Source organism: Grus americana, chromosome 5 (assembly GCF_028858705.1).
Source record: "Grus americana isolate bGruAme1 chromosome 5, bGruAme1.mat, whole genome shotgun sequence".
NCBI lineage: Eukaryota > Metazoa > Chordata > Aves > Gruiformes > Gruidae > Grus > Grus americana.
In genome coordinates this window covers 35,112,625-35,140,172 of record NC_072856.1, presented here as the reverse complement: position 1 = coordinate 35,140,172, position 27,548 = coordinate 35,112,625, and the positions used below count along the sequence as shown (strand labels likewise).

Sequence of the window (27,548 nt, the reverse complement as noted above, 5' to 3'; positions counted from 1 at the left end):
GTATTTCCTTTTCTCTAGCAGATGAAGTGACCAAACTAAATCCTGAGAAAATAAACATCATATTTTTCTGGAGTTATTTTTTCCCTACTATTTTATTTTGTCACAGATATACAAATGAATTAAAAGCTAACAAATGGACTCAATAGGAAAACATTTGACTCCGTTATTCACAGTAAGATCTAGTATTCTGAAGTCATTTTGAAGTGTTCTGTATCAATAGGCATAGGAAATTTAGTTTGAGAATATGTCTTAGCCTAATAATAATAATAATAACTTAGCCTAATAAAGAGTCAGAATTGCTGGTGCTGTCATTCATCCAAATATTAACTTCTACTATTATTATGGAACGAAGAATAACAAGAAAATAACCAATTACGTTGTATTTCATTGTGTTCTACTTAAGTTGCTACATATGGATGTGGTTATGTTTACAGTTATGCACAGTTATGCTAATTTTTAACTAGTTTTTTTCTACCTGGGTAGAATAACAGTAGAACTGATGACAATAAGGCATGGACTTCAGCACTATAATACACATTTGCCTGAGCATTTACTTGGGTGACTAGAGCCTGCGCCATCATGTCTTCATTGTTACTTTTATCCAGGCTGACTCAAAGAAAGCTAGCTCATCCACCCCTCTTCATGTTGCAGTCACATTGCCCTCATCAGTGGACAAAGCCTTGGACAGGCTGACATTATGGGATGTGGTTAGAGCCCGCTGCTCTCCTTGCTCCTTTTTGGGAAGACCGTAAGTGCTGAACCTATGTTCTTCTTGAGTGCCATCTACAGAGATAAAAACATCCCATGAAAAAAATATAAAGGCTTGGTTTATGGTTAATCCATCCTCTGCTTCCTCTTTATTTGCATACCACACCTTCTCACTACATGCATATTGGGCAATCCCAGAATAACTGCCTTTCTCAGTTGTAAGACTTCCAGTGATGATTATGGAACTGTATAGCAGCAGGCTGTTGCCAGAATTACATCCTAATGAACTACAACATCCATACACACAGTGGTACACTCCTATGCCTGAATCCTTCCTTTACTGTTCCCACCCTAAATCTACTCACAAAATGCCTCATTTAGCATCTGCTAGGTATGCACTGGGGAAAAATTTAAAAAATCAACTTTTGTTCCACAAGATGCTGGTACTGTAGCAAACAGGATTGATAACAGGATAAGCACAGTAGATTTTAGGATTTTTTTTTTTCAGAATATTGTTAGGATGTTGTTTTCAATTTTGTAAAAGAAACATTGCTCTGGAAACCAATTTCAACAATCTATTCTCATATTATCAGAAAACAGAAGTATGTGATTAATGTAGCTAATACAAATAGATCATATCTCCTCATCTTTCTGGAGAATATTTGCAATCAACTGTTTCACAACGGACTTAAATGATTATTCAAATAAATTACCCAGAAGATAATTTTGCTTAGGGAATCAATTCAAGAAAACTGAAAGCTATTTTCAAGTTATTTGAAACACAAAAAAAAAGAAAAAAAGTTTATCAACCCTTTAAATGATTGTGTAATAGTGACTGCTTTGAGGGATAGGGAAAGGGAAAGAGGAAAAGATGCCACCTGAATTTCTACTTAGTTATCTCTCTTCACCTATGCAATTAATTAGATTTTGCAACACAGGATTTGATAATCCTGTATAGTCCATTTTGTTTCCTGATTAAACTGTGTCCTAATTTGCTATGGTCCTGGCCACACACAATGCCACCACACCTGCAAAGCCAAAGAAAAAGTTCTACGCAATCTCAAAAAGTCAACAGCATCATTTTACTATGAAAATATAGCAAAATACATAATAACATAACTCCAGAAGAAAAAAAAATGAGTCTGCAATGGTTTCTTGCCGAGGACTTTTCTGTAAACAGCCACGTAAACTTTTCAGAAAGAAAAGGTGACAACAATTTGCTTACCTGAACTTTTCTGCCAGTGTTGCTTATCTTCAGAGGAACCAGGCACAAAACAGGATAGAGGAATTATGAATTTCCATCACACTTTCCAACAGGCAGCATGTCCTAAGAAATCATTGACACGGTGACAATTCAATCACCAGTGTTAACTGCATTTCATCATCTTCTGCATACAGTATGCCAGCAATCAGACAAGAGAAGGCTATGTTCTTGCACAAGCACACATTCCTTTAGAGAAGAGTATAAAACTTCCACTCTAGAGGATAGCAACATAGGCCATGAAATAGCTAGCTGGCAAGAGACTGCATAACTGCTTTAATAATCATATTGCCTTTTAAGCATCTCATTGAATATTTGAAGGCTTTTTACAAAAGAAACACAGGAAGTTCTGCAAAAAATGTTGCTTTTGAGACAAACTTTGAAAGTGTTGGCAGAAAAGTACATTTTGCACATATACTCTTATACTTTCTTGTTTTACCTATGAAGAAAATGTTAAAACATGCGGATAAAGTAGAAATTAGAACATGACGGAACTCAGACAAGAACAGCTACAACAACAACAAAAGAACAAATTAAATGTGCAAAGTATTTGGTGTGCTTGAAATATTTTTCACTTAGAAAAATTAGCTTAACCAGTAAATTCTTCTGGATTTGTTTTGTCACCTCTACAATGAAATCTCTTTATCATATTACTAGTTGGCCGAGCCATAAAATTCCAAAAACGCCTATTAAAAAAAAAAAGAAAAAACCCACAAAATCTCACAGTGTCTGTCAGTTTCCTTCCCAAAGAAGGCACCATATGTGAGATGGATTATAAATGGGATATGCTCTCTCTAATCTTGCCGTGTACTTTGATGGACAAGGATACTTCTCCATGTGCATTTGGTTTCTCATGAAGACACAGCAGTTCCTACTGAGGCACCAGCAAGCTGGACATTTCCATGTTAAAGCAATGGTTAACCATTATTATGACTAATTCTGTGTCTCGCAGTCCTCCTCAGAGGACTTAACTCACTCCTCTTAAGGAGGAAGATCAGGGTTAGGTGGAGGAAGGGCGAAGGTTCCAAGTCTGACCTTGAAACGGTTTTTCATGAAAAATAAAGTTATAATTAGGTATTTTGTAAACTAAATATCTTTGCTCTCCCTTTCTCAAAATTGGTCCTAAGAACAAAAACAGGTATCACAAATTTTCTGGACACAGAATGGTTAATTAGAGCATTGATGTAATTTCTCATTTCATGCTACATCAGGGTTCACAGATCATAGGATCAAAGGATAATTCAGATTGGAAGGGATCTCAGGAAGTTTCTGGTCCAACCTCCTGCACTAAGCAGGGTCAGCTATAGGTCAAACAAGCGTGGTGGGTTGCACCATGGCTGGAGGCCAGGTGCCCACCGAAGCCACTCTATCACTCCCCTCTTTAACTAGACGGGGGAGAGAAAATATAACAAAAGGCTCGTGGGTCAAGATAAGGGCAGGGAGAGATCACTCGCCAATTACATCACGGGCAAAACAGACCCAACCTGGGAAAACTAATTTAATTTACTCAAGTCAGAGTAGGATAATGAGAAATAAAACCAAATCTTAAAACACCTCCCCCCACCCTTCCCTTCTTACCAGGCTCAACTTCACTCCCGGCTTCAACCTCCCCCCCTCAGCGGCACAGGGGGACGGGGAAGGGGGGTTACGGTCAGTTCATCACACGTTGTCTCTGCCGCTTCTTCATCCTCAGGGGGAGGACTCCTCACACTCTTCCCCTGCTCCAGCATGGGGTCCCTCCCACAGAAGACAGTCCTCCATCAACTTCTCCAACGCGAGTCCTTCCTGTGGGCTGCAGTTCTTCACAAACTGCTCCAGCATGGAGTCCCTCTCACGGGGTGCAGACTTTCAGGAACAGACTGCTCCAGCATGGGTCCCCCACGAGGTCACAAGTCCTGCCAGCAAACCTGCTCCAGCACGGGCTTCCCATGGGGTCACAGCCTCCTTCAGGTGTCTCCACCTGCTCCAGCTTGGGGTGCTCCATGGGCTGCAGGTGGATATCTGCTCCATCAACCTCCACGTGCTGCAGGGGGACAGCCTGCCTCACCATGGTCTTCTCCATGGGCTGCAGGGGAATCTCTGCTCCGGCGCCTGGAGCACCTCCTCCCCATTCTTCTTCACTGATCTTGGTGTCTGCAGAGTTGTTCCTTTCACATATTCTCACTCCTCTCTTCCAGCTGCTGCTCTGGGGCAGGTTTTTTTTCCCCTTCTTAACTATGTTATCCCAGAGGCACTACCACCTCTGATGGGCTCAGCCTTACCACCGCCAGGTCTGTCTTGAAGCCAGCTGGCATTGGCTCTATGGGACACAGGGGAAGCTTCTAGCAGCTTCTAACAGAAGCCACCCCTGTAGCCACCCTGCTACCAAAACCTTGCCATGAAAACCCAATGCAACTGGTTACTCAGGGCTTTGTTGACTCAACGTCTCGAAAACCTCCAAGGCTGGAGATAGCTCAAGCTCCCTGGGCAAGCTGTTCCACTGCTTGACTGCTCTCATGATTTCTCCTTATATTCAGTCTGAACCTCTCTTGCTTCAACTTAATGTCCTTGCTTTCTTGTCCTGCCCTCATGCACCAGTGAACAAACAGCCTGGCTCCATTTTCTTAATGACTTCCTTGGAGGTACTGGCAGGCTGCTATTAGGTCCCCCAAAAGCTGTACCTTCTCGAGGCTGAACAAGCCTAGCTCCCTCAGCTCTTGGTGGCTCTCTGCTGAACTAGCTGTAGTTTATCCATCTTTCCTGTATTGGGGGGGGGGGGGGGGGGGGTGGGGGTCCAGAAATGGATTCAGGATCTAGATATGGTCTGACAAGCGCACTGAGTAGAGGGGTTATTCACTTCCGTTGCTCTCCTATTTCCCCTCCTGTGAATACAGCCCTGGATGCTGTTGGCCATTGCTGCTGTCAGGGCACACAGTTTCCTCAAGTGCACTTTGCTGCCCGGTAAGACCATGAGGTCCTTACAGAAAAGTAAGCCTCTTCTTCTTAAAGTCAGACTACCTGTCTGCAGTAGATCCGTCCTGCACTCTGTCATATGAAGGAACCTTTCACTTTTATTGAGCTTCCAAAGTCAAGATAGCAACAGGTATGTTATCTAAATGGTAATCCATCATCAAGAATGTTGTCATCTAAAATTTTTTGACGGAGTCCTTATCGACAGTTATGATATAGGAAAGGTGTAAAAGTTACCTTTAATGATTAGTTCATCAGAACTACCTAATTCCCACAATGTCCTAGAGCTTAGCAGTCTGAGGTCACTGTTTGTAAACTGAGTTAATCTCATAGGACAAAACAATGAAACTTTGTGTCCTCTTCAGAACAGGAATTTTTTCAGAGCAAAACAGTGTTTTCAAAAGCCTCAGAAGGAAAGGTGGGAATGCTGGTGTCCATGAGGTAAAGTGACAAGTTACATCATTATCTGAATGATGGATCCCATTATTTACAATCTTTTGCAAAATGGGTGCTCTCTAAATTGTAAAACGATCTGAATAGGATACACTCAGATGCCTATTGAACAATATTCAACTACAAAATAAAGTAGTCAAAGGAAATGTTTGGTCTTGAACTGCACCCTTCATCTATTTCTACCTAATAGCCTGTAATGGCCTTTACCACTGTTGATAGAGACACTATGGCTTTTATCCCATGAAGGCAAGATTTGCCATTAAATGGGAAAAGAACTTGATCCTTCAGAAACAAGGCATATCTATAGTAATTCAAATACTTGATGGCTTATTTATACAACTCCAGAATTAGGATCTAGGCATTGGTAGGAAGCCTTCAGGCAGATATGGCAGATTAATTCAATGATGGTGCTCACAACTACGTAGAAAACAATTGAGAAGTCCCCCTCCATAGTCTAATGGGAAATAACTTGCTCAAAGAAGCACCTGTTTTAAGAAGCATAATATAAGGTTGTTGCAATTTGAATTGTTGACTGGAACTGCATTTGACACACTTCATAGGACGTACTGTTCTTTCTTCCTCAAGTTGTTTTGACATGAAAATATGATCATCTACTAAAATAAGGGAGATGCTTGGTGCCAAGGAATGCTAAAGCTATTTTGGGGTCTGTGTGTAGGGGAAATGGTGACAAATATTCATTAAAGGATTTTAATTTCAAAATAATAGTTTTACCATCCTAAATTGTAGGGTAAATAAACGATCTTGCCTTTTCCTGAATTTTCTACAGTTAAGATTTGGTAAAAGGTTCCAATAGGTTTAATTTAGATGCATATCCAGTACAAAGTCTCTGAATCCTGAAGTTTTAAAAATTCTGTCTGGCAAGCCTCCTGCAATTTGAGATTAAATTGCCAACAGCTAACTATGGCAGCTCTTAGGCATTGACAAGAAAATCCAAGGAATGTATTTTCTGCCAGAAAAGGATCTTATCCTTCAATAATTGTTCATCATTATGGTATTTTTCTGCCACTGACTTTGGCATATTCTTTTTAATTAATACTTGGACTCCTGGTAGATAGTTTCAATGTATGACTCATTTAAAACAATGACTCTCCGTTAAAAAAATAACATTCAGATTCAACCTGTATTAAATGTCTGCAAATAAAGCGTTAAAACCTCCAGGCATTTAATAAAATAGGGGTGGTAACAGAAATTGTCTTGAACACTACAGTTTCAGAGCTGAGGTCTCAGCTGAAGGAAAACAGGTTAGGATTACAGCACACTACATCAGCTGGGACTCTAGCTATTAGGCATGGTTTGTCTAAAGTCGAGGTGAATGGGTAACTTGTTCATATAAAATAATGTCCAAAATTACTTTTTCTTCAGTATTAAACTTAAAAAGTCTTCAAGTACATTGTCTACCTCTGTGACATCTAACTTTTACTGAAAATACACTGAGGAAAGGACATTATTATGAAATTTTCTAAAATCATAATGATTGTAGACAGTTCTAAGAATCCCACTCTCTCAAGTTCAAATCTTTCTATTTGGATTTATGGATACTCCCTTGAAGAGAATTTCTAAATCATTTTATGTCAAATTCACACTTACTTTAAATTAGAGATCTGTGAAAAATTCATATTTTAGTGTTTATCCTGTACTAACTCTAATTCATATTTTACTGTGTAGAAAAAGTTGGTTCCTAATGTTACTTGTATATTTTTCTTCTTTCCATATAGTGTATAGTGTAAGATGCCAGCAGTTTTCTGTAAAAACTGATGCATTTACTGGAAATGTCAGGACATGCGAGCCTTTCTTAAGTCTTAGTCCTTCCTCAGCCTTTCTTCCCTAAATGAAAGAATGCATGTACGACATTGTAATGCAATTTGCCTCGCTGCTGCTTATTCAATGAAACCCTCAAAACTCCTAATAGACAAGCTGCAAGGAAGAAGTTTAGCCAACTATTAACTTTTTCTTGAAATTCTGGAAGGCAGACTGTCATGATTTCTACATCTGCGTTCACAGAGCAAAACAATAGAGATGTTGCTGCTCAGGTAAATTAGTAGCAAACTGGCAACTGGAAAACAAAGACAAGAGGTAACATGATTTCTAATGCACTTCAGCAAAAAAATCACTTCCAGTGTGGAAAAACACTTCAATAATCTGATTTCATGTGTCTTAACTTTGTATTTTTAATACTATAATATACCAATACTGATATTAGCTAAAGGAGAAGCAAACACCATTTATACAATACTGCTTACACACTATATTACAATGGTCCAGAAAAAGTAGTACTTTAGCCTAATTTCCTGAAGAAACAAGGCTTACTTCATCACACTGTCTTAATAACTTCTCTAAGCTGATTTCAACCAAAACTGACAGGAGGTAAAGACATTGTAAAGGTATTGCATTTCTACAAGCTTCGCAGAGGTAGGCCAGTAGATAGAGAAAACAGATCTTATTAATGTATTATTGAAGAACTTTCCATTTACATCAAGGAATTCAGATGTCACAAATAAATTACTAGTTCTGCTACTCATGTAACAACTTTCTGATGTTTCATCATGAGACTTCAGTAAAGTGACATGGGAACATTAAATATCTCATTATGTTTGTATGCTGACGTTCTCTTATATGTTAAGTTTAGAAATTCAGCTTAGTATTTTACATGCATGGTGTGACAGGTGTTTGATGTTGAATGAGGATGTTTACTGGCATTCATAATATCTTAATATGAAATTTATGAATCAATCAATACAGCTAGTGAAACAAGTCACCCTTTAAATAAGTCGCCTTGTAGAATATGCTGTACATTCAGAAATACATATCATCATAAACTTTATCAGTTGAGAAAGAGGAATTAATCAAAATAAACAATAATAATCAGGAGTGATGTGTTACCTCATATGTAATCGTGGTGCATTTTCATGCACTTTCCAGAATGCAGCACCATTTCTGTAGAACATCATGATCTGTGCTTACAACGTATCATAGAACAGCAGGGAATGTACAGCTTCAGGGGCTGACTGGTCATAACTATCAGGTTAGGGTACTGTGGATATTCTTCTGATGGGTACACAAGGTAGACCTAATGAAATTCAACATGGAGAGGATCTAAATTAATATTAAGAGCATGGATATTGCAGTACTGAACCACACGCAAGAAGAAAGTGACTCTTAGGCAGAGCAGATTCTGTTCTCACCTGAGGTAGTTATCATAAGCCAGTATTCAATCACTTCACCTGTAACTGAGACCATCAATTAACTGCTACCTGTTTCTCTCAGAAGAGGCATTTCTAGTTAAAAGCAAAACTGATTTGTGATAGACACTCTGAGATCAAGGGATAACCAGTGTTCAGACATTTGCAAGCCACCGCCCCAGAGTAAAAAGGCAAAAATAAAAATGAACTAACAGAATTTAAATAACTTTTCTTACTCCTTTCAAAGAAACACAAAGAATCCAGTTCCCTGAAATTTCTGACAGATAAATTATGTATTAATAATTACAGGAGGAAAGTAATAACCAGAAAGAAATTTAAGGCCCCAGAATGCAAGATATTTAAGAGACTTGTCCCAATGTGAGCTACTGTTACAGGATGAAACTATTCTCAAACATTTTTTTCTGAGTCATATAGTAAATATTTCATCTGAGAGAGAATTTACCAAAATATGGGATTATATGGAAAGTATGTGAAACATACACAAGGCGAGACCACTAAAACATCAACCTCTTGTCTCAACAGGATTTTCCAACCTGGCCTCAATCTGGTATCCTGACTGGGATTCTCTAAGTGGAGTGGATCCAAAGGAGCTTCAAAAGCTGAGCTTCTGATTCAACTGAAAGAGTAACAACACACCAACCAAAGAATCATGAAAAAGTAGGTCAGAACTGATCTCAAGGGGTTATTAGTTCCTTCCCCTGACAAATGTCAAGGAAGTATCTCCCAGACTTAAAGAACTTGGTTTGGGTTTTGAAAATGGGGATTGAATGCATTTTGTGAGAACAAAAATTCCTGAATCTACCCAAAGAAAAAACTCCATATCCTTTTCTGTAGAAAACTCGATCAACTCTAAAACGACACCTTTGTCAACAATTAAGTTTATAAAGCAAGCTGAGAACAGTGCTGAATATTGCATTTTTGTGTGAGTGAGAATAACATGCACTACCCGAACTAATACAGAATTTAGAGAACTATCAATCATCAATGATAATCATAATTGTTATTAAAACAGCCAAAAGACGGGTGGTATCCACCAGCCGCTGGGAGGTATCCTTGTTCACTGCTTCCTGACACACACTTCTAAATGTCCTGTATGACGTAAAATCCTGTGGGACTCTGTACGTTGCTACTGACTAATCCTGGTGGTATTTATACCATGGCACCATTTGTACTTATACCACTACATACGTAGGTTTATCTATTTATAACACTGTGCATCCTGTAAGATGCTGCGGCTGTGCAAGTTTTGTTAGGCGCGATTTCATGCCCTCCCAAATTCAAGAGACAATTATCAGAATATGAGAAAAGTTTCATGGCTACAGCACCCCTAGCCATGAAACTGGGGGATTACACAAAAAGAAAAATGACAAATTATTGACCTATCTGATTTCAGTTCCATTTAGCAAGAATAGGTCAGAAAAATGCTGTTGTGTTCTAGATGTGCAGGAACAAAAAATGTTTCTATGTATCAGCTTGAAGAGAAAAATAAGTGATGTTCTATGTCTGTTTCAGTGTTTAGCACAACAAGAAGTTGAATAAAAACTTGGTTCGGTAGTATAAAAAAAAAAGCGACCTCTTCAGTGCAGGCTTTCTCTCCATTTACACTAGGTACAACACTAATACAAACATGAGAATGATAGAAAGAATTTACAAATTGTATTTTTCCCCCTCAGAGAAGAAAAACCAGTGCACACAACCAAGGACAATAGGGAAAAAAGGAAGCATTTGGAAATTCCTAAGTGTAGTAACAGCATTATGCTGATGTAACCTATGGGAATCTACTCATGTAACAGTCATTATTTTCTAAATATTTGTTAGCATGATAAAGCTCTTAGAACATGTCCTGCAGTCTGCTAATAAAACTGTTTAATAGCCCAGTAGCACTGTGCACTGTGCTGTGACATGGTGGAAAATATGTAATGTTTAATAACGTGATTCTTTAAACTCTATAAAAAAATGCTCATTTTTCAGACTTTGCAAGTAACAAATCATTTAAAACCATAGCCTTCCATTCCTAATTTTTATAGATACTGTTATCATAAGGGTAACAATAGTGTAATACAATATATTTTATAGGAACTGATAGATCTGACATATGCACAGACCTATGCTGTTTCTAGTCATTATCTTAATGTCTGACCTTGCAGTCTACACAAAAATTAAATAAAGAATTAAAAAAAAAAAGAGGAAATTAAATAAGAGAGACAAGCGATGTTCAATTTCATATAGACATGACGACAAAAAAGTAATAAATTGAATCTGACAAAATCAAAGTGGAAGCCAATGGCAGAGCTGCACGTTTATTCATCAGACGTGCCTCTCCTTTAGCCATGCATTACTCCGCTGCCGAAAGGCATTCCCAAGAGCATTTCACCTGAATTTGAGCCAGCATCTCTTAGGTGCTTGCAGGGGAGTCAGGAATTAGACCTAAACAGCCTAAAGTTTGTTCAATTCCGTACTTTTTCTTTTGCTCAACAATGATTAATCTACCAAAAAGCCCTTAAGATTTTAAACTACGGTTGTGAAAAGGGGTGACTAGTTTTAATTTTTGTTTGTACTTCTACAGTCTTCTGTCTCTTTTGTCCAGGTAGTTCTTGTATAAAATTTTTCTTGAAACTTTTTGTTTTCCCCAAGATGAGACTTGAGATAACTTTAAGGAGGTAAAATAGAAGAAAACATGGTCTGCACATCCCTTTATAAAGATTTTGTCTTCCCAGATAGCGAAATCATGGCTTTCGGAGAGTAGACAGCATAAGTTTATAATACGAGGTATGATGGAAAAAGCATCTCTTACTATATTCTTTCCTTGGTGACCACTTAAGATGGTAACTGGACAAATAAGATAAAAGCAGGTAAGAGTAAACAAGAAAAATAATTCCTCTCAAGTAACACGCTAAGCAAGCATTGACATGACCATAGTCTGTGGTTTATGTTGCCGCATTTTATCTGTGCAGGTTTTCTACTATTAAAGATTTTAACTGATCGGGCATAATCTGATCATACCTAAAACAAATGGGACCATTGATTTTTGGAAGAGGAGACCAAGTCTGTACATTTTAAAAATAAATAGAAAGCTGTTCTGGAACCTTACAAGGTTCAAACAACAGGTAACAGGTTTAAATAGATTTTACTTTGATTCTACTAAAGTAGATCTAATTAGTGATCTAATTGCTGGCTGATACATGTCACTGATGAAAAGCAAGCTATTTTGTATTTTGATGGAACTTTCTTATTTATTTATAATATTACTGAGGTATCACTGCTATCATAAGTAGCTTTTATTTCATGCTTACAGTGATTTTCCAACAGTCATTTCCAGTTTATTCAAATTTAAAAAAACCCCACCGGCCAAGTGACCTATGGCCTGCTGTCAACTACAAATGCCTTATTTAACTTGGCTGTAGAATCTGTGCATGAAAAAGCTTTCTCCACTGTGTGCATTGTAGTCTAACAGCAAACCAGCCCTGGGAAGTAGGACTTGTAGGTTTTGCTTCCCCCAATCTGGCAAAGAGCTTGTTACACAAATTTGCAATAGCTACTGAGGGTCTGTTTTTTTGGGTCTGCTGTTTAACAGAATTCCCAGGGATTGTGCTAGAAGCCTTGGAAAATTACACATCCATGGGCAGGTTGCATAATAGGAATTAGAAAGGCAAGAACCGTATCCACTCATCTAGAAAACAAACAAACAAAAAAACCCCCACAAACAAACAAACAAACAAACAACTCAGCTCGCTCAAGCTACATGAGAAAAACTGAGAAATAGAGTAATTTTTTTTTCACAGAATCGCAGAATGGTTGAGGTCAGACGGGACCTTTGTAGGTGACCTGGTCCAAGCCCCCTCCTCAAGCAAGGCCACCTAGAGCCATTTGTCCAGCACTGGCTTTTGACTGTCGCCAAGGAGGGAGACTTGACAACCTCCCTGGGCGCCCTGTGCCAGTGCTCAGTCACCCTCACAGTGAAAAGGTGTTTCCTGGTGTTCAGAGGGAACCTCCTGTGGTTTAGGTTGTGCCCACTGCCTCTGTTCCTGTCACTGGGCACCACTGAAGAGAGCCTGGCTCCTCTGCCTTTGCAGCCTCCCTTCAGGTATTTATATACATTGACATGTATATAAATAGCTTTCTCTTCTCCAGCCTCTCAGCCTCTCCTCATAGAAGAGACACTCCAGTCCCCTAATCATCTTCGTGGCCCTTCATTGGATTCTCTCCAGTAAGTTCCTTGTCTTTCTTGAACTGGGGGTGGAGCCCAGAACTGGACACAGCACCAGTGCTGGAGTACTAATCTCCTGCAGTACTTTATCTAAAATTGCTTTTTATTTATGTATGCTTTACTGATTTACATTTCATAGTAATCCGTGTCCATGGAAATTGCACAGTTATGGCATTTTGAACTAGACAAATCATTTTCATTTCCTCCTGTAATTAATCAGCAACTTCTCCGTATTCTTTTTTCTTTTCTAGAACCCTTTTTAGATTGAATTTTATACTGACAACATGTTGAACTCTTCACTAATTAGAAATTATATAACGGGATTTAATCCTACAAGTGAAAAAAGAAATATCCTTCAAATCTGCAAATATAACAATACACCATTGCCTTTTCAATAGTAGGATTTGGGCCACAGATTTTAGTCCTTTTTCCTTCAATATAGAGAAACATTATTCAAATATAAATCACAACTGCAAAGTGATTAAGCCTTTAAAGCTTGTACAAAAGATTCATATGAAATTAGTGATTCAGTGGCATACAAAAGGAAGTCTTCACAAGTTTCTTTTGGAGTTTTTGAATACAGACTGTAGAGAATTGTGATTGATTTGATTTTATCTGTAAGCATATTTGCCACTCCTGAAAAAAAAGAGGCTAACTCTAAAAAATTAAAAACACTTTATGAATAATGCAAAAGCTCTTCAGATTTTGCGGAGGTTTATCATTAAAATACATCCTTTATAAAGACTATTACAATGTCTCTACCCTAATTTTCCCCTTACCACTCATTATCTCTGGAAAAACATGCTGATTGACTCACCTGGAATATGCACCATTTATTATGCACCATATAAAGGTTTACATGACATAATGCACTTCAAAACAGTTTAGAAAGCTCTATTTTCCACTTTGGCAAATACACCTGTAATTAATCCTGTGGGGTCTAATTTAACCTCTTGTATTCAGAGGCAGATGCATCAGAGAATGAAACACACGTCACAACTGGCAAAAGTGCACATCAGGGATACTAGGATTGTTTTAATTATATTCATAATGATTCCTCCTAAATCTCCCAATATTACTACCAAAAATATGCACCATAATAAAGCAACAATCTGTTTTCATCTGAAAGAAAAACTGCTGTGGTCCATGCAAAACCAGGCTGCATTGCATATTTATCATTGGTCATTCACAAGAAAAACAACTAGGTCTTTCCTTCTAGTTGATTAGTTTAGGGGTATTTAAGGCTTCTGTTAAATCAAAATTATCCTTTCCAAAAATCTTCATATTTCTCTGATTAATAGATAACTATATATTATTCCACAGAACACGTATTAGAATACACATAGTTTCTTTAATCTTCACTACTTTTGGGCCTGAACTTGCTCCCATTGAATTTAACATGATTCACCTAAAGAATTTCTCCTCCCAGTTACTGAAACCGTCATTCTCACAACTCCCTGCATTTAGTTCAAATGTCTTCCTGTGACTGACTGCACTGTTTAAATTGCAGTCTCCATTGAAAAGTAGGGCTTGCAACTCAGGTGCTTCTTTTTCTATTCTTCTTTTCTTTAATTTTTATACCCCTGCAAATCTTCCAGGGCCAACCAGACCTCTGTGGAACAAATATAAGCCTGGCAGCAGTAGGCTTCTTTTTTTTTAATTGACTTCTATGGGCTGTAAATCAAAAATAGTTCATGAGCCACAGGCTGAAAACTCCTGGTCTAAATTACTAATGGAGTGGGAGTCTGAGCCCATTCTCAGATACCAACTTGCCCAACGGGCAAGTGTGTTCTCACGTCCGGACGCAGCCTGAACTTGTTAGAGGGGTCTCCTGCACCCAAGTTCTCACTTGCATCATTGAGGCAAAAATTCTTGGGCATACCAAAGGCTACTACAGCCCAGTTTACCAGTAAATATCGTGAACTCTGCTCTTCTGAAGCTTAGCTGATCAGAAGCAAATAGCCAGCAATACAGATGTAAGAAAGGTGTAATGTTAAGGACTCGGAGAGCATAAGCCCACTTGCTGGCCCCTAGTTCCTCACACAGGGTCAGGTTACATCTGCCTGTGCACGTGCATTCTGGATTTGTTGTGGTGAGGGATGTTTTAGCTGATTGCAAACTCTGTGTTAAAGCGTTATCTATAACAACGCCTGCAATTAAAAGGCTTCCTCCTACAGAATGTTTGTGTTACACGCTTCCTCACATGCACTCCGGATTTTTTCTTTCAAAGGATTACCTTTTATTAATTGCATTCTTTTGCATTGCAATATTTTAAGTCCTTCAAATCTGAGGAAAAAAAATCAATTGCAGCCATTACTTTAAAAGAGCAATTACAATTATAGTAAGAAAAAACAAGTCAGCTGGGAATATTCTCTGTACACTGCTATTACAGCATAACTCTTACTTACCTTGCTTTCCTGTCAGGTAGACAGACAGGCAATCTCTTAGATGAGGTTAAAATAAACTGTCAGCAGTCCCGTCATCACTGAAATTAGAGAAATATTGTCAAGCAATCTTAGCCTCACTTTCTATTTTCCAGTCACTGATTCTTAGAGTAATTTACACTCTCCAACTTTTATTAGAGATAGTTGTTTTTAAATATGTACCACCAATTGCCACATTTCCTTTGAAGTTTTAATTAGAACCTTATTTATTCAAAGTATTGTTAACAAATATTTACCACTTTAAAATCCCTTTCTTTAGATATATTTAACATTTCTGATGCTACACATGGACATTTACTTCTCTGCTTAAGTATTTAGAATCATAGAATCATAGAATGGTTTGGGTTGGAAGGGACCTCAAAGATCATCTAGTTCCAACCCCCCTGCTGCGGGCAGGGACACCCTCCACTAGACCACATTGCCCAAAGCCCCATCCAACCTGGTCTTAAACACTTCCAGGGATGGGGCCCCCACAACCTCTCTGGGCAACCTGTTCCAGTGCCTCACCACCCTCACAGTGAAGAATTTCTTTCTAACCTCTAATCTAAATCAACCCTCCTTCAGCTTAAACCCATTACCCCTTGTCCTGTCACTACACTCCCTGATAAACAGTCCCTCACCGTCTTTCCTGTAGGCCCCTTCAGGTACTGGTAAGCTGCAATTAGATCTCCCCGGAGCCGCCTTTTCTCCAGGCTGAACAACCCCAGCTCTCTCAGCCTGTCCTCATAGGAGAGGTGCTCCAGCCCTCTGATCAGCTTCGTGGCCCTCCTCTGGACTCTCTCCAACAGCTCCATGTCTCTCCTGTACTGGGGCCCCCACAGCTGGATGCAGTACTCCAGGTGGGGTCTCACAAGAGCGGAGTAGAGGGGCAGGATCACCTCCCTCGACCTGCTGGTCACACCTCTTTTGACACAGCCCAGGACATGGTTGGCTTTCTGGGCTGCAAGCGCACACTGCTGGCTCATGTTGAGCTTCTCATCAACCAACATCCCCAAGCCCTTCTCCTCAGGGCTGCTCTCAATCCATTCCTTGCCCAGCCTATAGCTGTGCTTGGGATTGCGCCGACCCACGTGCAAGACCTTGCACTCGGCCTTGTTGAACTTCATGCGGTTCGCACAGGCCCATCTCTCCGTCCTGTCAAGGTCTCTCTGGATGGCATCCCTTCTCTCCAGTGTGTCGACCACACCACACAGCTTGGTGTCGTCGGCAAACTTGCTGAGGGTGCGCTCGATCCCACTGTCCATGTCGCTGACAAAGATGGTGAACAGTGCTGGTCCCAGTACCAACCCCTGAGGAACACCACTCGTCATTGTTCTCCACTTGGACATTGAGCTGTTGACCAGAACTCTTTGAGCACAACCATCCAGCCAATTCCTTATCCACCAAGTGGTCCATCCATCGAATCCATGTCTCTCCAATTTAGAGACAAGGATGTCGTGCAGGACAGTGTCAAATGCCTTGCACAATTCCAGGTAGATGATGGCAGTCACCCTTCCCTTGTCCACCAACACTATAACCCTATCATGAAGGCATGTATAGAAGGCATTTATAAAATTAGACCCCAAAAGTATAGATTATTCCAAATTTAACTAAAACGCAAGACAAAGCAGCTTGCCAAGAGAATACCCACAGTTCAGTTTCAGTGCTGGAAAGAGCCTGTTCCCATGTCTGCAGATCTTCACTTCTCATTATCCTTTTTACAGTTAAACATATTGCAAACTAGGAAATGAAGCATTAAATTATTTTCTGGAATTTTTAATCAATTTTCTAGGAAAATGTAAGGGTGCAGGCAGAGATGCTGCTGTGGATCAGAGAACTGCAAAAATTTGATATTTTAGTTGCTTCCTCCCCACCCCTTGCCACCATATGACAATGACATAAGATTTACTATTGGTAGGAGAAATAAGAAACCTCTGACCTCCCCACGTATTAGCTCCTCCCAGTGTGGCACATGAAGCCTACCCAAACACATCAAAGCTATAGCCAACCTGACACCAACAATGTACAAGAATTAGATTTGTTATCCAGTCACAGACCAAGTACCACATGCAGGAACAACATTAACTTCCTCCAGCTTCTCTTTCCAACATGTTTCCATTGGGTTACTCAGGCCTCGCTTCTAAAAGGAATTTGATAAAGTAATTAAAAGTTCAGAACTGAAATCTATCTTTTGTCTTTCTGCTGAGGCCACCAAGAACTGTGGCCATCAAAGAGTGCATTTTACCATGTAAAGACAGGGACTAGGAATAAGAGCTGAACCATCCCTTCTCTTCATTCCTAACATTGCTGCACACATACGGGTGTTAAACTTGAGTGACACAAATTGGACCTAATGGTCTATCCTCAGGTGACTCCATGAGACACATCCAGGCTGAGGTCTGAGGGGTTTTTTGCAGCTGGAGGTCCCAGAGAGATGAGTCTTCCACAGTCCACTCACATGCTCTGGGTGTGACATAACTTTGAAAGCTGTAAATATTTCCTGCTAGATTGACCATCTGACCAGATATTTTTCAGAAACATAAACCTAAATACATTCTTGTGTTTTCGTGTTGCCTATCAGTGGCTAATTAAACAGTTAAACACCAGTAAGGATGCTTTTTAATGTCAAATTCTGTTGTTGAGTTCTGCAGCACTGGCAACACCACTTAGCAGCAGCAGACGTCTCTTACGGAATTTGCTCTCGTGCGCTCTTTGCCAGATCTCAGCTTTATTGACGTTCAGAATGCAACATAAATCGGGACATAATGTTTTGTTTTCATTTGCAGCTATTTGGGAGGTTGTGTATTTCATCCCAAAGCATCTGCATCAGAGCTCTGTGATGTGTATTGATGTTATTGCTGTATTATTTTTAAGTTATTTCACTGTGTCACAGCAGCAGCAGCTGTCAAAGTAGTATCTGTTTCAAAAGTCATGAAACAAATAAGTAAATCTCATTTTTGCTACTAAGATAAAGCCAAGCTCTTGACACAAGTTTAGAAGATATCCTCTGCATGTGACACAGTACAGCAGGTTTCTAAGCATGCTGTGTAAAACTATTTCCTGACAAAACAGCAAAAATTTAGGAGTCAGTTGGACCACAGTACAGTGTCTAGCAGCTACCCTCTAAAATTATAATCACAAGTCTTTCTGTTAGAAGTTTGACCACTGTCAAGGCATGAACAAACACCTGCCAAAGCCTCCCTGCCTCCCCAGAACTCATAGAAATGATGGTAGGCAGACTTGCAGCTACACATGCATAAGAAAAAATTTTGTTTATGACCATGGTGTTTGCCAGTAGTCTATCATCAGCTCTTCATCCTGCATTAGTGTAGTATTTGAGTAAATCCAGCCCAGAGCTGGATTAATTTATTAAAGGAAAATCTTCAGAATTAAACTTTTTTTGGCCACAGAAGAACAGAGACTTTTGTTGCAGAGCAGAGAGACTCATTTGGTAAAATAAATTTGTTGCTTGTTACACTTCTGTGCTTCCTTGTAGAGACACAAAGAATATACAAATTATCTCATTGGTGTTCTCAGAAATTTAATAATCGGGCCTCACTGGTGAACTTGCTTTGTAGTATTCAACAGACAAGAGGTGCTGATGTACAAAATAAAATAAAAAGGCAAAACCACAGTAGAATCCTTTCTAATCTAAGAACCATTGCTGTGGGCAGGAACAAGCTGTGGTTTCTAGCACATCTGAGTACTCTTCATCTAGACACACCAGAGAGTCATTGATACATCAGTTTAAATTCTGCTACAAAATAGAGTTTGGGGGTCTCACTTGAGAGACTTATATGTCTTAATTAAAAAAAAATAAAATACAGCACTCCCTCTCGTAATTCAAGACAAGTGTCCACTGCAGTAAACACAAGATGGGTGGACTCTTCCAGCAAAAAGTGCAGTGCTCTCTTACAACAGAACAGGCGTTTCCAACACGAATGATCTTATCTTAAAGGCACCCTCGTACTTCTTTCATTTGGCCCTGGTGTCCAGCCCTGGTCCACATTTCAGGAAATGTCTTAATCTGGTCATTCATCACAGGAGCAGGGGAAGACTGAATCACTCGACCTTGCAACGCTGAGAAACACAATGGCAGATTACGCTTTGTTCTCAGCACACAATTCAGGCTGAAGAGATTCAGTCTTTCAACAAAACCTGGCCACAGAGCTCAAAACAGTCTTAATCTTATTTCATGTCACTGTAAGACTGCGCTGAATTGTACACATGAAATAAAATCCCTAAGTGTGGCTTTTTGTTTGAGAGTTTGGCTGACAACCCGTATTATTTCATGTCTCTGTTTTTGCACTTGAAGCTCAGGTGAGGAAATGGCCTTTAATGGAAAAACTTCTGTAAGGTTCATCATTAGCTAGGTATGAAGAAACTTTTTTCTGTATCAGCACTAGTAGGCTGTAGTATGAAGTGAATACGGTTTGCAGGTTTAGAAACACAGAGCACAATCATTCCCTCTGCCAGGATGCAGAATTTTTTAGGTAGTTTTTAAGGGAGTCTCAGGAAATGTGCAACCCAGTTCCACAACCCGTAAAAACAGAAGAGGACATCTGCCATAGGGAGCTTGCCTGTGAGCTTAAATCAGGGCTGGGTAAGTTTCAGGAAAGAACTGAGGTGAAGATTTCTCATAATTTCAAACAATTTTGGTTGAGATTTTATCTGATCTGAACATGGAAAACAACTAAGAATAACTTGACTGTACCATTAATTCTCATTCCCCAAAAGGTTTTTCATCACTAATTTTAGAAAATAAAATTATTTAAATTAATTCATCTGCTTCCTTTGAGGAATGCTGAAATTTGAGGAAATCATAAGCACTATCAAAAGGAAAAAGATATGTTTGAGTAAAGTATGCTATCTAAAAAGACAGATTCCATATATTGCAAATATACATGCTTCAGTAATCATGTAAGGAGAAACACCATAAGGTTCTGTCTCCCTCAAAGAGACCTGAAAACTCGGTAGGTCTTATTTTGCTCTATCTCAGGTACAGCAGGGCAAAATAATGTTTTTGTAGATACTACAGAAACCTACAGCACACTGATGCTTTCAAATTTGAGCTTCAAACTGAAGTTCATTTCAATCGTGCATTTAAACAGCATTTTACAATTGACTTTTTAAAAGATGCATTGATGGAATTTAGTAATAAAAATGGCACATAACATGAAAAGAAGATTTTAAACAAATTGTACTGTATATTCTATGGTAGAGGAAATGTAAACTTGAGTGAAGTTTAGTCCTGAGAAGAGGCTTTCATTAATAATTATTTGAAAAAGAAGAGTATCTATACATTTTTGTACATATATACTTTTTCTTCATTTCTAACTTCTGAAAAGCAAACTTGTATGCAACATTCCAGTTAGTTACAGAAACATTTCTAGTTACTTTATTCTAAAGTAAAAGTAAATCACAATGCCTTTAAACTGAAGAGCTGATCAGAGGCTATATCACAGTTGTGTGATGCTGTGTGCTCTTTACTGTACTCTGGCCTTCCAGACTGAAAATGCAAAATCAAATTCTTCATAGCCTAAAAGGAGTGAGATTTTCAAAGATGTGTAAGTCAGTCAGTCCTTTGAAGACTTACAGTCAATAAAATTTGTATGACATAACCTGTACATGCCTGGGTGTAAACAAGCATGTTTAGGACCCTGCATGTCAGCCTGGACAAACACAAGTCAGATTCACCCCAGAAGCCGGGTAGATCCATTAGCGTTACACTACTTTTGACCCAAAATATCCTGTCAGCACAGGCAAGTGGCCGTGGCCTACAACAGCCCGACATGATGCGTGGCTGTTCAGCCACAAGCACAGGCAGAGAAGGAAACTACCTGCATACATCTGTGTCAGCACATACGATCGCCATTTCTGAAAACCCTAGCTAAGGCCTACACGGCTCCCAACTTACCTTTCAAAATGCACTCCCACCTGGCGCTAAGGGCCTCCCCAGACTCCTGTATGTCCTTTGCCCAGCAGTGAAGTTATTCTGAAGGGATGAACTTACTCTCAGCTCTCCCCAGACCTGCCATCAGCAGGGAAGGAGGCCAGCAGCAGCTATAGGTGGCCTGTGGACAATCTGGCATTAGACTCACCCAAGCATGTTCCAAGTTTGGGGTTATACAAGGTTTCCATGTGCCCAAAAGAATCTTCAGCAGGTTGTTATCATAACAATAACAATAATAATTTGTAAGAAGAATGTTGGTGAGTAATTTAGTTATTTATCATAGTTCATAAAAACGAAAAAACCCCACCATAGAGATAATTCAGTAAAGGGATGTTTTTCACACACCATTTGTCAAGAAATAGATATAAGACCATGAAACATGAATTGCACTAGAGATCGACGTTCATCTCTGAATGGCTACTAAAAGGCTTATATTCCACACAGCAGTGAATGAAACCTAAGTAGAGGACTTCTAACTTTTCCTGCCCTGATCAAGAATTGTCCAGCCTTATGTTTAAAAAACATTCAGCCACAAACAAAGCACTCCTTTCTGTTAAATCAATCTCCACTCAAGATCTAAGATGAAGGCACAAAATGGCACAGTGTAAATTGCTCTAGCATAAGGCACTAAGTAGGGAAGTATGCACGTTTGCGGTTGTGATTTTGTGGCCCCGCGCGGATACCATTCTATTAAACAGACCAGTTTCTCAGCTTATGGTTATTGTTTTGACATAATATGATATGACAAGTCCAGATGTTTGAAACTGTTGCAGCAATTCACAGACTGGGAGCAATAAATTACGATAAAGGACATGTTTAATTCAATTTATAGTGAATTTGGCACTGTCAGAGGTATGGAATTTCTAGCTGAGTATAATACAAAAGCCATTACATGCTCTGGGGAACTTTGGAAGTGAACTAGTGGAAGGCAGAGGACATTGTTGTAAAGCTGGAATTCCTTCTATCTGTTAATCAACAATCTCTGTATTGCATTGCTATCGCATGCTGTATTACTTTAGATTTGCCTAGTCTTGAATTAATTAGTAGAAAAATTCTTTAGGAGAAATTCACCAGTGATGTGTAGATTCAAGCTCTTTTCATCCCATTTTGAATTTCAAAAATCCAAGTAGCATGAACCTTTGAGAGCATGATGTGGGCACAAGACAGTGAATTGCAGGATGGCAAATCCAGTCTTATTCTGCACAGCTCTTTAGCTGCAAACAGGTCTCCTGATATCTTTAAAGCCCTGGTGCATAAGGCCTTAACGCAGATCATTCAGAGGAGTGCTGATATTTACCTGGCTCAGAATCAAACTGCTCTGTTTTCTTCAGGGATGAGCAAGTCAGGCACCATCACAAGTCTTTGCTTTACCTCAGGTCCTTCAGTACCTTGTAAAAGGTTTGACATCAAGGACTGTTTTAGCAATAAAGTACTCTTTGGAATTTGGAGGTATCCCAGAGGATGCATTCTCTAGCAACATATTCTTTGTAAAACAGCACAAATATACCAGTCATCAGTGGCATTCATTCCCTAGTCACTATCAAAAAAAGCCTAGCTTGAGTTTAGTTTCTATTCCAAAACTTGAATAATTACAGTAAAATATTGTTTAAAAATGGAGACTGACTCCCTGAAATACTCTCTCAGTTTGACAGTGAATCCGTAATAAGTTCTTACTGAGGCAGTTGTGCAATAAGACTTGTGGGGAAAACATTATACAGACCTGATTTCTCCAGCTTAATTCTGAGAATTGACGTGACAATACCGAAGTTGTACTAAGCTCAAGATACATCATATCTGCAGCTCCATTAGGCAATTTCCCTTTTAAAAAACAGAAAACAGTACATTTACTATGATGGGTTTTTTTTACAAATTCATGTTGTTTATCAATTTATTATTGTCCTTGATGTTACTAAGTAATAATTTTTTTTCAGCATCTCTCTTGGAATCCACGCTTATAAATGCCTGGCATTTCCCTTTTTAAATCATCCAGATTTTCAAAGATAATTATTCACTCTTAGTGACTAGTTTTATTATTGACTTAAATATGCTGCACTAATTTTCATTAGGCCCATGCAATTTCACCACATTTATTTTATCTAGGCATCCTTCAACCTGTTACTTCTGTATTCAGGATTATTGTTCTGTCTCCTTTTAAAAATACCTGTATCATAAACTTTTAAACTACACACAATGCCTGGAAAGGGAAACAGAGAAATCATTCACACTTTTTCAGTATCAACTGCAGTTTGCGCTCCTGCCTTTTGTAAATGGGCATTCCTTTTACTTCCTCTTGTAATGAATTTCTAGAACTTTGTTACATCCTTTGCTGTTCCTTATCTTTACTTTCTGTGGAAATAGTTTATTATTATACTGTTATGACAGCCACTTTCCTTAGATGACAGCCCTTCTTCACTCCCTTCTCTGTCAGTTTGCCTTCCCAAAGACCTTTACGTATCAGCTTCTCCTGTTTCCTGAAGGCTGATTTCTCAAGTAGTTTTTTCAGACATAAGTTTTCTTTATAACTTCCTTACTTTGGAATAATAAACTATTTCACTGTATAATCACTTCCACTCAGATTATCATTAGTCCATTTCTAAAGGAGCAATCCCACTATTGGTATTACATCACCTGCAGTGCTATGGAGCCCATGACGTGCATCATTAAGTTCTATGAGATTATTCAATAGGGAAGAATAAAGTACCTTGCATCATCCTGAAGTTTTAGAAACAGTATCAACCTGAAGTGCAATATATTTCTATGAGCAGTTCATATATCACATTTTTCTCACCAAACTGTGAAACTTGGTGTTCCTCAGAAATTCACTGTGTTAAACATAATGAACAAGATGAAGCTCAATCTCCCCTCTGATATCCCCTGACTTACACTTCAATGTAATTTCATTATGAGTTTTCCTTCCCTTCTCATCCTTCCCACTGTTTATGAACAGTATGGATGAAAAGGGAATTTAAAAATTAAAGGGACTCTACAGCTACCAAAGCACTAATTTTTACAGAAAGGTATGACTAGGAGCTCAGCCTCTGCTTAAGTTCCACAGCAAGGCTGACTATTTTATCACCTTGCTGTCTGTAGGGAATGGCATACACTAGCCATCGGAGAAAATCAGAAGTCATATCCAAGTCATATCTAACCACTCTTGCCCTGCATACCTGACATTGCCTTTAGCAGCACTTCTGAGACATAGGCTGAGCAAAGCTGTGAAAATAACACAACATCCCACTCACTGCCTCCATTTTGCCCTAGGCTACAGGTTTCTTCATATCTCTTTTCTGATTGGCAAGCTAATTCCAGCGGGAGAGGTAACTATGCCCTTGATTAACCCTTTCTGGGCTAATTAGATGGAGTATGTGCATTGATGTGGGCATGTAAAGAGATAGCTCCAGTGAGAAAGTGAAGATGTGTCTGTTGTGAGACTCAGTCAAGATCAAGAGGAAGAAGGAACACAGGATCCCAGGGTCTGTGATAGATTACTTGATCAAATGGGAGAGCATGAAGCTTTCTACAAATAACTAGCAGGCGTCTCCCAGTCCCAAGCTCTCCTCTTTATAGATGATTCCACCCATACAGCCGTCTACTGCGAGAGCACCAGCATTTTCCTGATGACACTCATGGCAATTTCACAAGAAAAATGCTAGAGGGAACAAGCTGGGTGATAATCCAGTTGTCCTATCCTCAAAACAGCAAAGAATTGGTGACAAATGCAGTGACAAATGCAAAGAAGAGGCTGAAAGGAATCCAAATGCAACTTACAGCTACTTGAAGGGAGTTACAAAGTTGATGGAGACAAACTTTTTTGCTAGTCAATCTCAGGAAAATAGGCACAAATTGTCATTTAGGAGGTTCAGACTGGGTAGTCAAAACAAAGTTTTCACCAGGAAGGTAATACATCACTGGAACAATTAACCAGAAAGGTGATGAAATCCCCTGTCTTACAGGTTTTCAAGACTTGAGTAGATAAAACCATGGCTGATCTGATTGCTTTGGGAGTAGTCCTGCTCCAGAGGGATGCTGGAGTACAGACCTCCTGTGGTCCTTTCTAACCAATATTTCTGTGATTCTATAACTGTATGAATCTTCCATAACAATTCCAGATTACTTCTGGAAGATGGAAGATTCATACAGTTATAGAATCAGATACTTCTGGAATTGTTATCTAAAAGTTTTTTCCTTTGTCCTTCAGCACATTCTATCCCAAACAGGTCATTAAGCATATCTGATCATTCAATTTCTCAGCCAAGAGAATGAGAACTGATGAATTAATTTCTGCTAAATTAATACCTCACCATCATTTGCTTGGGTAAGAATAGATTTTTTTTATCTTATTATTTTTTTCCTAGCTTTTTCAGAAAGTACTTACATCATAACAAAGTGAATTACACTACTAACACATTTTCCATATACCAAACAGAAACATTTTGCTACTGGGTTATACCGAGTCTAGTTACATGAATGGTCAATGTGAAGAGTGTGTATCTTTTTGCTGTTGCAGTATAGTAGAGACTGTTTCTGCACAGATGTGTTGGACAGTGCTTTTCCCTAGGGAAGCCGGGGTGATTTTTATACTAGGCAAAATCAGAAATGTGTTTAGAAAATAAGACAAGATAAATATATGTGGATTATATCGTACAGAAAGAACAAGTCTGGAGCCTTTTTTCTGGCTTTACTTTACATTAAGGACATAATACTGCAGAAAAATCCTCATTAGTAATCTTAAGAAAGCAGAGGAGATGACTTATTCACAGTAAGCCAGTAGTCCTGCTCTGAAAAGAATGTCATCTCACAGACACATTTCCAAAATATAATTATGTGTATACATAACCTCATGCTACTGCTAGACCCCATGGATCTGTCTTTCGAAGCAGGGACGTTCATGAGGTTGAAGTGATAGCCATTCAGGCAATTTGGCTCTGAAAGAGCATGCTAAAGTCTGCCTAGGACAGACTGCGTAGAGAAAGTGTAAGTGGTGTATGTTCTGTAATGGAAGCAGCAGTTTTGAGAAAGTCTCTGGTTTATCTGGTGGCTTAACTAACTGACGCTTCTGGTGTGGTATGTCCACTATGCAGGAAATTCCAGCTCACTGAGGCTGATACCAATGTTATTATTGCATCAGATGTGTAAAAGGAGCAACTGTTTATATGTTGTTTTGCATAAGAGAAATTGATCCACATATCAAATAGCAGCATGGACAGATTGTTCAAAAATTCAGGAAATAGAGAAGGGGTGGGTTTTCTTGAAAGACAAATGTAGGTACTGATTTAGAATCATCACTGAAGTGGGTCTCAAGTTTACAAAATTTGTGAAAACAACCAGGAAAGCATTGGAAAGTGGATAAATCTGTCCCTTTAAATTAATTTCAGCAGGAAACTCCAATCTTATTAATCAAATCATAAAGGGCACACTTCACCTGAAAAATATGAGAATAAACAAGGAGTACCGCAAATGAAATAAATGTGGAAGCAGCTTTCAGTTAAAGTTTATTATTCTCCTGCATTCCAAATATCTTCTGCATTACAACTTGGGATCAATATCTAGACAAGAAAATCTTATTAATAACTTTCTTCCCTAACCTCCACTTCACAAGAAAAGGGACAGGATTGGGAGACATGCAGAGGATCACTATCAAACAGTGAAACTGCAGAAATTATTTATATGGACAAATTTATTACAGTGGACTATGATTTTTCTTCCATGTACTAATTAGTCTCCAATTTCCTGTCACTGAACGTGCAGTTCCTATCAAAGTTGATAATACCTGCAGATGTTCAGGCTCCTTAAAACTCAGGTTGTCTTATCTTAGATGTTTCTGTTTACCTCCACTATAGTAATTAAGGGCTAGATCCTCAAAGATATTCAGGCACCAACATGAAACTGATGGAACATCAGTGGCTAAATATTTTTGCAGTTTTTATTCTAAAGGTAAGCCCACATGTTTCAAGAACATCTGTGCTCCCAGCAGTCATTTGATTCCCCACTTTCAGCCTACCAGCACTAATAGGCCATTCAAACATTCCTGGGAGGGAAAAAGAACATCAAAGAATTCATTTTTTGGAGGCCAGTACAATCCAATGTTTTAATACTGCATTATTAGTAAGAGAATAGATTTCAGATCTTTGAAATTCCCTTGGGAAATTCTGATACATTTACCTTAGCTTTTGGATTGAAATGCCATTCATTAATACTTGCTGTCATATTTGATTTGAACACATTTGAAAGAGCTTACCCCACCAACACCACTTACTGGCTTTGAAATGAGTGGATGTGAGTACACCTAATTTATGATGGTAAATGAGTTTCACCTAACTGATTGCTGCTCCTACATAAGGGCCTCAGAATTGCTTTTAGCTTATGTTTTTTT

The 27,548-nt window shown here is 38.9% G+C and overlaps 1 long non-coding RNA gene across 1 annotated transcript; it reads right to left on the bottom strand.

Annotated features, from left to right (window-relative positions):
* Nucleotides 1–240: 240 nt before the first annotated feature.
* On the bottom strand, nucleotides 241–6,963 carry LOC129206816 (uncharacterized). The gene is made up of 3 exons (XR_008577286.1): nucleotides 3,548–6,963; nucleotides 1,934–2,035; nucleotides 241–783 (listed from the first exon to the last, which is right to left on the bottom strand). It is a non-coding gene; the product is annotated as an uncharacterized LOC129206816 (long non-coding RNA).
* Between the last annotated feature and the right edge of the window lie 20,585 nt (nucleotides 6,964–27,548).